Below are 6,000 nucleotides of genomic sequence, written 5' to 3'. Positions count from 1 at the left end.
GGTTACAGTGAGAAGCTTCCTCTTGAGCGGACAGCTTGATAAAAAACAGTCAATATTCAGGTCCCCAAGAAAGTAGACATCTGTTTACACACATCAAGCATTTCACACATATTATTTAAATACTGACTGTTAGCACTTGGTGACCTATAGCAACACCCCAAAAGAAAAGGCTTTAGATGTGCCAAGTGAACCTGCAACCACAACACTTCAATAACACTTAACATAAGATGTTCTCTAAGCATTACATAGGTATGGCTCTGAATATATACAGCAACACCTCCCCCATAAGCATTCCTGTCTCTTCTACAGATGTTATAGCCTTGTATTGTTACTGCTCTATCAACAACAACTGTTTTCCAGTTCTGTGGGCGCGCTCCACCTCAATCTTCCTGTGGTCCATCTAAAGTTTCTCCGAGATAATTTCCCTCACTTTGTCCTCAGACTCCGTCCAGGTCTCATGTGGATATTCTGAAATTCCGTCCACAACCATTTTTTCTGCCTTGATTGTTCCTCGAGATAATCTGATTTCTCTGTCATTGTTATCATGGATTCACAGACTGAACTGATGTCCTCTCTCAATGACTTACAGATTTCTGTCATCTTGGTCCGCGTTGAATGCACATGTGCCCAGAGCGACAGAAACTTTACCTTAGGTCCAGGACCAGCTCTGTCTTGATGCCTTTGGGTTGGCGAGCCCAAGCGGATTATTAGTTGTTCAGATGGTGACGAAAATAAACATACAAAATGGAAACTAAAGACTCAAACCAAACAAAAGGCCTTAAGACCACAAAATCAACCAGCAGCCTCATGGCTCTCCAAGCTGGCACTCTGACTGATCACCCTAATTGGCAGCACTTGGACAAGGTTGCTGTTGCACCCTGGGGGAATGGAGTGTGGAAGTGTAACCTGGATAGTGTGTTTGTCTATGTCCTACCATTAACCTCCCCCCTATCATAACAGCTGATCTAGGATCTTTGAGATCATAACTAATAAGATTATACGGGCAGGGGGGACCTGATCCTAGATCAGCACTGCTACTATGAGATGCTTTACGAATACTGGTCTAGAACTGAACGAGGCAGATCACTGAGAGAGGATAAACATGCTTGCCAGGTGGCACTGAGCTACGCTATGTTAAAGATCATATGTGATCGACCGGCTCGATCTGGTCTCATGTAGCAAAATTTGAAATGTTATTTTTTACATTGGATAAAAGTAGAGACTCAGAGTTAGAAAATGGTATATCATACACTACAGTTGAGGAACAATGGGAAAGTAATTATTCTTTGAAAGTTGATAAACTTCTAACCTTAATTTTGAGGCCCTTGTGTCACGATCGTCTTGAGGACAATGAGTGGACCAAGGCGCAGCGTGTGAAAAATACATCTTCTTTTATTTGGAAGACGAAAAACGAACGAAAACAAACGTAAAGCTATAAAAGACTAAGTGCTAACATGCAACATAGACATAGACAATTACCCACAAAAGTCTACTGCCTATGGCTGCCTTAAATATGGCTCCCAATCAGAGACAATGAATGACAGCTGTCTCTGATTGAGAACCATTCAGGCAACCATAGACATACCTAGACACCTACACTCAAACACATCTACTCTACCTAATCCCCCTATACCATACAACCACCCAACACACAAACATCCCCCCTGTCACACCCTGACCTAACCAAAATATTACAGAAAATAAAGATAACTAAGGCCAGGGCGTGACACCTTCAATGTTTGGTACATCTACTGGAGAGCTCTCCTTTGTGTACATCGTTCACATCCTCTTAAGCCTTAGCCCCACCCATCTGTTTAAGGATTCACATGTGAGGTCATATACTAAACAACCAAAGATTTCAAGACTAAAGGCTGGTTTATTCTACGTTTATCGACAGTTGTCGCAGTGACATCATGAACATTCTATTGTCGTCTGACATCAAACTTGACTGATGCTGTCATTATGAAATAGTATAAACACAAAAACTACAGGGTGCATGGCATCAGCAGCCTGGTAGTCCAAAAATAGCATAACTAGTATATTTTAACACCAATAAACCCACACGTTTAAAAATGAATTTAGTATATGTCAATCTAGCAAACCAGGCAACTAAAAGCAACTTTCTAAGCAATGTTTTGGTCCGTTTCTAGCTTGTTCAAATAATGACCATATCATATAGCTGACAACGTCTTCACTTCAGCTCATTTGTCTTCATTATTGCAGGAAAATAACCTCACTACAAGATCATTGTTTACAAACAATTGTGAGCCAATTACAGAAAATAGCTTTGTGTGACGAAATAAAAGCAGGGCATTTTATAAGAGATTTTTTAAAACTTGGATACGGTCTAGTTAGCCTAACATTATATCCTAATTGGACTTTGGTGCATGTCATGTTCTTCACATTACCGTCTCTAGTAAACACATAATATGTCAAATGAATTCTAAGCTTATTTGTCACATGCAAAGGACACAGAAGGTGTAGTGAAATGGTTACTTGAAAAGTGGCGTCTTTTGTTTAGATATGTAACTAGCTAGCTAGCTAAACAATGAACCATAATCCCAACTCATAATGTTACTACCCTGCATGAATCTGCAAGTAGCTAACCAAGCAGGTTCAATGTTAGCTAGCTAGCTAATATTAGGCTATAACTAGCAATACAAATGGCTCTGAGATATAAATAATATTCCTACACAGATCATACACGTAACGCTAGCTAGCGAGCCAGCCAGCTAACATTAGCTAGCTAGCGAACAATACACTAACTTGAAATTGTCACGTTCGTTGAAATGAGCGGACCAAGATGCAGCATGGTATGTTTCCATCCTTTATTTCGGAAGAGAGACTAAAAGAACAAAACAACAAAACGTGAAGCTGTAAATAATACTCACAGGCAATTATACATAGACAAGATCCCACAAAGCACAATGGGAAAATGGCTACCTAAATATGATCTCCAATCAGAGACAACGATAAGCAGCTGCCTCTGATTGGGAACCATACTAGGCCAACATAGAAATCTAATTCACCTAGATGACCCACCCTTAATCACACCCCGACCTAACCAACATAGAGAATAAAAGCTCTCTATGGTCAGGGTGTGACAGAAATGAAAACAACTTCATGACAAAATGTGAAACGTAAAATATCTGAAAATGTAGCTAGCTAGACAATCTTACCCATATACATAGATGCTTCTCCCGCTCTGTCACAGATGCCATGGTTGCCCTTCGTTTGAAGGTGTAATCAGGAGACAGATGTTTTATACAACAGCCTTCTGTGTTTTCGGTTTTTGACGCCCTCTGCATATTTTCAATCAAACGCCAGATTTTCTATCATACTTTAATTCCATCAGGCATTCCACTGATTTCAAAACTCGGTCCTCCAGAAAGAAGAGAGTAACACTTTAGTAGATCTACTACGTGATATCTTTCAAAAAAGCTGTGTTAGAAATAATTACCAACACATACTGACCAGCTCATGCTATAGACAGAAGATTGCTACATGGCAGACCAATCCAAATTCATCGCTCGGAATGTCCAGCCCATCCATTATGTCAGTCAATCATGGCTAGCGTGAAAGGTTCCTGTCTTTTTCCGTGGCTGAACCAACTAGGCTCGTAATTTAACAATTTGATCCGTATTTACAGATTGCATAAAAGTTTGTTATTAAGGCACATGAAATCCACATGTTCCAGAAGGCATTTCTGCCCCCCCAAAAATTTGAGGTTCAAATGCCTCTCCTCTGCCATTTGGGATGCATGCCAGAACTCAGCATCGAGCACAAAGGCCAGGCATTATATCACCATCTGAATCCAGCTTGTTGCATATTACAGTGCATCACATCTTAAGAACATATAGTTATTACAACATGAAACAAAGTGAGCAAGAAAATTGAGTGCAGATATAAAGACAGCAAGGCAAAGACATAACCTGAACAATGAGTAACAGATTGGTTCAAAACAAACCAATGAACTTCAGTGACACTGTCAAACTCATAATTTATATATCTTGTTTTGTATTATATAAGCTTATGTACTGGAATTGATAATATAGAGGCCATTATGATTTGATAATCTTAAATCCCATAACCTCATCCCCAGGCTCAATTGCTAGAGCCGGGTGGTGGATGAGATTAGCCTCTCTCTCCTCTCCTCTGTTCAGCTTGTATCTCCAATTTCTCTCCTCCAATTCAGAGAGCCAGGTCTCAGCAAAGTCTACATGTCAGCCAAAGGTTCTATCTATACAGCTGTGGTATAGACCTACGGTAATTATTTACAAGGGTTTTATTGCACATACATACACATACAATAGAGACCATGGTGGGTCCCTTGTCACACACTATGACTTGCCGTATTAATGTTGTTCTTACATATATAATGGCCCACAGGAGATGACTATGGGCCGCTCGCCACAGGCTCAAACAATGGCTAGGTTACATGAAGCAGATAAGTAATTTGAAGTTAAAGGGATACTTCTGGATTTTGGTAATGAAGCAGTTTATCTATTTCCCCAGAGTCAGATGAACTCTTGGATACCATTTTTATTTGTCTGCATCCAGTATGAAGGAAGTTAGAGGTAGTCCCTGAAGCCAATGCTAACTAGCGTTAGCGCAATGACTGGAAGTCTATGGTATCTACTAGCATGCTAGCAGTTACCATACACTTCCCATCATTGTGCTAGTGCTAATTAGCAATTGCGCTAACTCTAGTCAGCAACTTCCTTCAAACTGCACGTAGTCCATCTGACTCTGGGGAAGTAGATAAAGGGCTTCATTGCCAAAATCCTTAAGTATCCCTTTAAGGCAGACTCTGGCTGTCCCAAATATAATGCACTACTTTTGACCAGGGCCAATAGGGCTCTAATAGGGTGCCATTTAGGACACTGGCTCTGTAAACATGAGCATATAGTTGGGTCAATCACCAAGGGAGCATAGTAACAGCAGGCAGAAGGGCCATTACAAATAAATTAGGCAATAGACCTATATTGAAACGTTAGAATGGGTGAATCACAGACGTTATAGCCTACTACTGGAATTCTTTCTGTTGTGGGAATACACAGGTTGAGGCAGAAAGAAAATGCCAGTTCCCTCCCTCAGTTTTTGGGGATTCAGTTATTTGCAACATCTGTGTCAATATTATGGGGGTCTTTTGGTTTCTCTGTTCTTCTATGTGGTGGAAAAAAGAGAACAACTCTCCATCTGTGAACATTCAGCAATGAAAACACTCAGGTGTGTGTGTATGGATGCGCGATTGCTGGTGTACTCCTACTGTATTTCTCTGTGTGTGTGTTTGTGTGTTAAATTCACGTGAGTTATAGATCTGTCATTCTCATTGAAAGCAGTCTAAGAAGTGGAATATCTATATTATTTCTATTCTTCCTGTTCTTAAATTTAGTTTTTGAGTCTTTTACTTAGTTTTTTTTACATCAGCTTCAAACAGCTGAAAATACAATAATTGTGGTTATGCAAAATATATTTCTAAGCGGTTTACATTTGACACTATATTTGCTTGTTTTGTCACAAACTGAAATTAGGAAAACTGTTCAAACTTTAGCAACCAGGAAATGGCAGGGTGCTTTCTGCATAGTACACCTTTAATTGCAAGGTTTTATTACCTTGTGTTTTACCAATTAGTTTCCCAATGGCATGGAGTTCGTTAGATAAGGGCAAAATAAAAGTTAGTAACTACTTACCTAACTGTTAGCTAAGGCTACTATTATGATCTCAATTAGTTAGCTAGGCTAATTGAAAAGTGAAAAAAATCTGTCGCAACCCTAAAACACAAAATCATCCAGCAGCACTACTGGTGAAAATATATCCCTTGCTGCTAATAGGGCGCTGGGGAACTGTCTACTACCGCGCCCCTCAAGGTGCCGCCCCCGAATAGGCACGCTGCAAATACTCCCCACAGCACAGAGGTCTCTCAGCCGTAGATGCTGAGTGCAGGGAACTAGTACGAGACGGCAACGCGACCCTACGCATCTCCAAGGTAAAAAAGTC

At 40.3% G+C, this 6,000-nt stretch overlaps 1 protein-coding gene across 1 annotated transcript in view; it reads left to right on the top strand.

Moving 5' to 3' along the window:
- The first annotated feature begins 5,910 nt into the window (after positions 1–5,910).
- Positions 5,911–6,000, top strand: part of LOC129859469 (uncharacterized) — a 39,680-nt gene continuing 39,590 nt past the window's right edge. The window contains exon 1 of the mRNA XM_055929301.1: positions 5,911–5,989. The gene's annotated coding sequence lies outside the window, so the exon portion shown is untranslated. The remainder of the gene's footprint in view (positions 5,990–6,000) is intronic.

This window comes from Salvelinus fontinalis, chromosome 7 (genome assembly GCF_029448725.1).
Source record: "Salvelinus fontinalis isolate EN_2023a chromosome 7, ASM2944872v1, whole genome shotgun sequence".
Taxonomy (NCBI): Eukaryota; Metazoa; Chordata; class Actinopteri; order Salmoniformes; family Salmonidae; genus Salvelinus; species Salvelinus fontinalis.
The sequence above is the reverse complement of the archived record's forward strand: the minus strand, read 5'-3'. Positions and strand labels throughout refer to the sequence as shown.